This window comes from Hevea brasiliensis, chromosome 9 (assembly GCF_030052815.1).
Source record: "Hevea brasiliensis isolate MT/VB/25A 57/8 chromosome 9, ASM3005281v1, whole genome shotgun sequence".
Taxonomy (NCBI): Eukaryota; Viridiplantae; Streptophyta; class Magnoliopsida; order Malpighiales; family Euphorbiaceae; genus Hevea; species Hevea brasiliensis.
In genome coordinates, this window is record NC_079501.1 from 7,520,960 (window position 1) to 7,529,181 (window position 8,222).

General features: G+C 37.9%; 1 non-coding gene across 1 annotated transcript; it reads right to left on the reverse strand.

Annotated features, from left to right (window-relative positions):
- Positions 1–4,102: 4,102 nt before the first annotated feature.
- Positions 4,103–4,209, reverse strand: LOC131183653 (small nucleolar RNA R71). The gene has a single exon (XR_009151692.1). It is a non-coding gene; the product is annotated as a small nucleolar RNA R71 (small nucleolar RNA).
- Between the last annotated feature and the right edge of the window lie 4,013 nt (positions 4,210–8,222).

An 8,222-nucleotide genomic window follows, 5' to 3' on the forward strand; every position in this document is an offset into this window, starting at 1 on the left:
AGAAATGAAATCATGCGAGAGGCATACTATATACTATACAATATTCACCCAGGCTCCACCAAGATGTACCATGATGTTAAAGATAGTTACTGGTGGAATAGCATGAAGAGAGACATAGTAGATTTTGTGTCCAAGTGCTTAACTTGTCAGAAGGTGAAGTTTGAACACCAGAGGCCATCAGGGAAGTTGCAAGAGCTCCCTATCCTAGAACGAAAGTGGGAGATAATTACTATGGATTTTATGACTGGGTTACCTCGTACCATGCGAGGATATGATTCGATATGGGTAATTGTAGACTGCCTAACTAAATCAGCTCATTTCTTGCCTGTGAAGATCACATATTCTGTTGCACAGTATGCCCGGCTCTATATTTGAGAAATAGTCAAATTGTATGGTGGTCTGGCTTCCATAATATCTGACAGAGGGCCCCAGTTCACTTCTCAATTTTAGAGAAAGTTGCATGAGGCACTTAGCACGCAGTTGAACTTTAGTACCGCTTTCCACTCTCAGACAGACAAATAGTCCAAAAGGACAATCCGAACACCGGAAAACATGCTTCGCATGAGTGTTTTGGATTTTGGAGGTCAATGGGATGATCAGCTACCTTTGGTGGAGTTTGCCTACAACAACAATTATTACTCCAGCATAGGGATGGCACCTTATGAGGCATTGTATGGCAGAAAATGTAGGTCTCCTCTGTGTTGGACGGAAATGGGAGAAGCGAAGGTGCATGATGTAGACCTAGTGTAGTACACTTCAGAGATAGTTCTTTTAATCAGGGAACGATTGAAAACAGCTTTCAGCAGGCAGAAGAGTTATGCAAATCCCAGAAGGAGGGATGTAGAGTATGCAGTAAGCGACTACGTATTCCTGAAGATTTCTCCGATGAAGGGAGTCATGAGATTTGGAAAGAATGGCAAGTTGGCACCTCGGTATATTGAACCTTTTAAGGTTACTGATAGAGTTGGAGCAGTTGCCTACCGGTTGGAGCTACCACCCAACCTTTCTCACGTTCATCCTGTATTTCACATCTCCATACTCAGAAAATACATACCTGATCCTTCTCATGTGCTACAACCGGATGTAGTAGAGTTGAAAGAAAACTTGACATTTGAAGAGCAACCTGTAGCCATAGTGGACTACAAAGTGAGGCAGCTAAGATTAAAACAGATCTCTATGGTTAAGGTTTTGTGGAGGAGTCAGTCAGTGGAAGAGTGTACCTGGGAGTCAGAGCGGGACATGCGTAGCAAGTACCCTTATCTATTCAATGTATAATTCTGTACTTTATTCTGCCTTGTGTAAAATTCGAGGATGAATTTTCTGTAAGGGGAGAAGAATGTAACACTCCAATTTTTTAATTTTTTTTTCATTTTGTGAGTAATATTAATATTTTATTTTATTTAAATTTTAGGAAATTATTTGAAACTTTTCGGATTTTAGAAATCAGGTTTAATTTCCCAAAAATATAAAACTTTGATATTTTTAAAAATTAAATTAAAGACCACGTGGTAAAACTAAAAATATATTTGGATTCTACGAATTTTTTTGAGTTTTCTAGAATTTTTTTCGGAATTTTTGAGCCTCGTTTTCGGTCCCAAGGCAGAGTGAAAATTTAAAATTTTGTATCCTGAATCGAACAAGCCGAATCGAACTAGATCGGATCGGACCGGTCGAATCGGACCGACCTCCCTCCTTCTTTTTTTCTCTTCCCCGCGCGTCCTGACCCTCCTTCCTCTCTCTCCCATTTTCTCTCTCCTCCCTCCTCCCCAGGCCACGCCGCAGCCACCCAGCCTTCCCCACCGCCCCAGTGCCTCCCCACGGCCGGTCGACACTCTAGGCGGCCGAAAAACGCGCGCGAAGACTCACCTGCGCGTGCGCACTGCTTCAACTTCTCGGCTAGAATTTGGCCGATCCGGCCATCGATTGGGCTGGATCTTGTGTCAAACATCATCTACACCTCGAGAGCTTTGATGCATGCATTTTAGATCATCATTTAGGTGTAATTTTTGCACATAATTTACCCTTGTTCATAGCCATTATTATAGATATTAGTATATATTTAGTCAATTTTGTAATTTTCACTTTTCTTAGTTTAATTTTTGGAATTTATTTGTTTTGTAGGGTAAATTTGGAGAAATTTGATGTATTTTGATCAGAGTAGCCATTTGGAGGAGATTAAAGTCGAATTGCAAAAATTTTGAAGTTGAGTAAAAAATGGCCGAGAGCGACACAACCTGCAGCACAACCGAATTAGCTTATGTCGCAAGTTGTGTCGATCGTCAGATATTCAGGCCGAGAGCTACACAACCCGCGACACAACCCACGACACAACTGACTCGGCTTATGTCATTTTTACTGGAAAAGAGAGCAAGGGAGGCATTTTTGGAAGGATAGAAAGAGAGAAAGAGAGGAGCTCGTTCTGCATTTTTCCAGCAGCAGCAAGGATCACGTTTCTGCACTTTTCTGCAACAGATCCTTCTGCATTTTTCTTGGTTTTTCTACCCCTTAGCTTACATTTCCATTATTTCTTCATTTATACATTTGGGTTTGTCTTAAAACTATGAATAGTGAGTAGTTGATTGAGATTCTAGAGATGGGTTTGTAAATATTGATTTGTATTGTGGTTTTGAACTGATTTAGCCATTTAAATGGGATTTGTTACATTTTGATTTATTGCTTGTGAGCTTGTTGTCTTGCTTGATGAATGGGCCCTCATTAAGTTAAGCTTTAATCCTTAATAGATGGACTGAAAAGTGAATATTAGGGATAGATAATCTTGCAATAAACTTTATTTTCTTAGATAATCTTGCAATAAACTTTATTTTCTTGGTGTTAGAGATAAGCTAAGAAGATTAAGGGGAACTTTCCAAAAATCAATTAGAGCTTTAAATGGGTTTTTGTTAGGTTTGAAATACCGTGAAAACAGGGTTTGATTTAATGAAAACCAACTTTGAGATGCTTGAAAAAGGTTTCAAAAATTTAAGAATTGATTTCCCTCAAAATTGCAATTCTCATGTGTTTGGCTAAATTAGGGATAAACCACATGCAAACAATATTGAAAAATCCAATCTCTAGAATCACTTTATTTTTTATTGAATTTAGATTTAATTCCTCTCAAATTTCATAAATAGAAATTTCAAATTAATTTTTGGTAATCTAGTTTAATTAATTTTAGTTAATTGTTTGATTTAGTTTTAATTCCTCAAATACCAATTTTAATTCCAAATTTCATTTTACATCTTTAATTTTTGTCATTCTAATTAGCTTATACTTTTATTTCCAATTTAAGCACAATTCCCTGTGGGATCGATATCATTTTTTAAAACTATACTACTGTGACCCGTGCACTTGCGGACACACCGTATCAAGTTTTTTGGCGCCGTTGCCGGGGAATTGCTTGTTTTTAAGTTGGATTTTAATTGTTTTAAGCTGATTAGAATTTTTATTTTCTTTTATTTTCACTATTGTTCCTTGTGTTTTTCAGGTACTTTAATTGTTTATGAGACAATCGAAAAGCACAAGTGATACTGAATTGTTGTTCAACCTAGAAATTGAAAAATTCTGTCGAGCCAACAAAAAGGAATACAAGAGAAGAAAAGAAGCAGAAAAAGAAGAACAACAAAGATTTGAGCAAGAGGAGACAATTGAAAATATAGAGAATCAAAATAGAGCTATTGGTGGAAACAATGGAGGAAATGAGCAAAACAGGCAAAATGAAGTGGTTAATCAAAATGATCCTCAGAGAAGATCCATGTTGGATTATGCTTTTCCTAGATGTGCAGATGTGAGAGATAACAGACCTATCATTGGAGCTAATCAATTTGAGTTAAAGACTGGTCTCATTCAAATGGTTCAGAATTCACAATTTGGAAGTAGTCCACTTGAAAATCCTCATTCTTATTTGAAGAAATTTTTGATGATATGTGGCACACAAAGGCAGCCTGGAGTTTCAGATGAAGTTATTCGGCTCACCTTATTTCCATTCTCTCTTCGGGATTCAGCATTAGAGTGGTATGACTCACTTCCACAAGCTACTATAGCTACTTGGGAACAGTTATCTCAAGCTTTTCTATCTCAGTTTTTCCCACCTGGGAAGACCACTCATTTGAGGAATTTGATGGTAGCTTTTAAGCCAAGAGATGATGAAACTTTGTATGAATCTTGGATGAGATTTAAGGAGCTTGAAAGGCAATGTCCTCATCATGAAATACCGAAATGGATGATTGTTCAGAATTTCTACACCAGAGTTACTCCAGCCATAAGAAACACAATTGATTCACAAGCAGGAGGAGATTTCATGAGAATGACAAGTGAAGAATGCTATGATTTATTAGAGAAGGTTGCTCATAATACCCATTTGTGGAGAAATCCTAGAGCACTTGAGCCAAAGAAGGCTGGGATTTATGAACTTGACTCAGTTAGCTATATGAATGCAAGATTTGACCAGTTAACTCAGCTTCTTAGTGATTTTTGCACAAAGGCAACAACCTCAACTCCTACAACTATGCAACAAGTTGCCTTCACAGATGGAACTCAAAGTTGTGGAGTTGATTACTCTTCTTATGGTGATGATTATTTGCAAGAACAAGCTGCTTATGCAGGAGGTTATCAACAGAAACCTATGGGAAATGCTTATTCTAATGTGAACAACTCAACATGGAGACCACAAGCAACTTTTGCTCAACAAGGCCAAAGCTCAAATTATGCTCATAACCAGCAGTATGTGCAGCAGAATAGGCCTCAATTTCAGCCTCAATTTCAGCCCACAAGGCAGCCACAACCTGGATATCAAGCAAGAGCACAACAATCCCTTCCACCTCATGAACCGAAGCCAACCTTGGAAAGCATGATGGAGAAATTTTTTGCTGAACAAAGCAAGATGAATAGCAAATTGGAGGAAGAAATGCAACACATGAGACAAACCATGGATCAATTACAAGTCCACAACCGCATGTTGGAGACTCAATTGGCTCAACAAGCAAGCTCATCAGGAAGCAAATCCTTTGGGAAATTACCTAGCCAACCACAAAACCCTCATGAACAATGTAAGGTTGTGACCTTGAGAAGTGGTAAGAAAGTTGGTCAAGAGAGTGAAAACAAGAGAGAAGAAAAAGAGAGCACAAAAGAAGAAAATTCAGTTGAGAGCAAGAAAAATGAAAAAGAAGAAGAAAGCAAAAGTGAGCAAGATGAGGGAGAGAAACCATACATCCCACCTGAACCTTACAAGCCCACCCTTCCCTACCCTCAAAGATTCATCAAGCACAAGCTAGACAAACAATTTGGCAAATTCCTTGAAGTGCTAAAGAAGTTGTATATCAATGTGCCATTCACTGAGGCACTATCCCAAATGCCAAGTTATGCCAAGTTTTTGAAGGAGATTCTTTCCAACAAGAGAAGGCTAGAAGATTATGACACCATCAACTTGGGAGAGCAATGCAGTGCTATAATTCAGAAGATGTTACCTCCCAAACTCAAAGATCCGGGTGTGTTTTCCATTCCTTGTCATATTGGTGATAATTGTGTGGCAAATGCCTTATGTGACCTTGGGGCTAGTGTCAGCCTAATGCCTCTTTCAATATATGAGAAGTTGAATATGGGAGAGTTGAAGCCCACAAACATGTATCTTTCATTGGCTAACCGTTCAATTAAGTATCCAGAAGGCATTCTTGAAAATGTGCCTATCAAGGTTGGAAAATTCTATATTCCGGTGGACTTTGTCATTTTAGATATGGAAGAAGACACAAAAGTTCCTATCTTATTGGGAAGACCCTTTTTGGCAACAGCTGGTGCATTAATTGATGTAAAGGGTGAGAAATTGACGCTTAGAGTGGGAGATGATCAAATGATATTCAACATCAATCCTGCCATGAAAAGGAAACATGAAGAAGTTGAGTCTTGTTTGCGGATAGACATTATTGATGAGATTGTTCAAGAGCATTTCAAAAAAAGCTATCCACAAGACCCACTTGAAAATTGCTTAGTCCATGGTGGGAGCATTGATGATGACAATCACAACATAGCTGCTTTTGCACAACACTTGGAGAGCTCTCCACCACATCCTGAAGCCACAATTTTTAACTTGAAGAAGTGCAAAATTTGGAGATTAAACCACCATCATTAAAGGTAGAGGATGCCCCAAAGGTAGATCTTAAACCTCTTCCTTCCAACCTCAGGTATGCTTTTCTTGGACCAAATAGAACATATCCTGTTATAATTAATGCATCATTGACTGATATTGAGAATGAAAAATTGTTGAGAGTTTTGAGAGAATATAGAAGAGTTTTGGGTTATGCAATTGATGATATAAAGGGAATTAGTCCAACAGTTTGTATGCATAGGATTTTCCTAGAGCCAAATAGTAAACCTTCCATTGAACACCAAAGAAGATTGAATCCTACAATGAAGGATGTTGTGAAAAAGGAAATCCTAAAATTACTAGCTGCTGGAATTATTTACCCCATTTCTGACAGTGAGTGGGTGAGTCCTGTGCATGTTGTACCAAAAAAAGGTGGGGTGACAGTTGTTAAAAATGAGAATAATGAATTGATACCCACTAGAACTGTTATAGGTTGGAGAATGTGCATAGACTATAGGAAGTTGAACAATGCTACAAGAAAAGACCATTTTCCCCATCCTTTTTATGGATCAAATGTTAGAAAGATTAGCCAAGCATTCATTCTTTTGTTACTTAGATGGATATTCTGGTTTCTTTCAAATTCCAATCCATCCTGATGACCAAGAAAAAACTACCTTTACCTGTCCCTATGGCACCTTTGCCTATCGAAGGATGCCATTCGGATTGTGTAATGCGCCTGGCACATTTCAAAGGTGCATGATGGCCATTTTTTCTGATTTTATTGAAGAAATTATGGAGGTCTTCATGGATGACTTTTCAGTATATGGAACTAATTTTGATTCATGCTTGACTAATTTGTCTAAAATCTTGCAGAGATGTGCTGATAATGATCTGGTGTTGAATTGGGAGAAATGCCACTTTATGGTCCAAAAGGGGATCGTTTTAGGGCATTTGATCTCAAATAGGGGAATTGAAGTGGATAGAGCTAAAATAGAAATTATTGAAAAAATGCCCCCTCCAACCACTGTCAAAGGAGTGCGAGTTTCCTTGGACATGCCGGGTTTTACCGGCGATTTATTCAGGATTTTTCTAAACTTGCTAAACCCTTAACAAATCTTTTGAATCATGATGTTAAATTTGATTTTAATCAAGATTGTATGGTTGCTTTTTGCAGGTTAAAGACGGCATTAACAACAGCTCCTATCATGCAACCCCCGGATTGGACTTTGCCATTCGAAATCATGTGTGATGCAAGCGAGTTTCTTTGTTGAGCCGCCTTAGCGAAAAGATAGAAAACCTTATGCCATTTACTATGCAAGTCGAACCCTTGATGAAGCTCAAGTTAATTATGCCACAACTGAAAAGGAGTTCCTTGCGGTAGTATTTGCACTCAATAAATTTCGTTCTTATTTGGTCAACTCAAAGGTAATAGTTTTCACTGATCATGCAGCAATAAGGTACTTAATGAGCAAGAAAGAAGCTAAATCTAGGTTGATTAGATGGATTTTATTACTTCAAGAATTTGATTTGGAAATAAGAGATAAAAAGGGTATTGAGAATGTGGTGGCTGATCACCTTTCTAGGATAAAAACTGAAAATAAAGATGATGAAATTGTGCCAATTGATGAGTTTTTCATGAATGAGCAGTTGTATGTGTTGAATTCTGCACTTCCATGGTTTGCTGATATTGTGAACTTCTTGTCTTGTGGTGTCTTGCCACCTGATTTATCTTGGCAGCAAAAGAAAAGATTCTTGCATGATGTTAAATTTTATTCTTGGGAAGAACCTCTTTTGTTTAGAAGATGTAATGATGGAATAATTAGGAGATGTATACAAGAGGAAGAAATAAATGATGTTATTTACCATTGTCATTCCTCTGAATATGGTGGTCATTTTAGTGTCTCAAAAACTGTTGAAAAGGTCTTGACATCAGGTTTCTATTGGCCTAATATGTTTAAACATGTGAGAGATTTTGTAAGCAAGTGTGATAGGTGCCAAAGGGTAGGCAACATTTCCAAGAGAGATGAGATGTCCCAACAGTCCATATTAGAAGTTGAATTGTTTGATGTGTGGGGAATTGATTTCATGGGGCCATTTCCATCTTCTTATGGGAATAAATATATCTTGGTAGGGGTGGACTATGTAT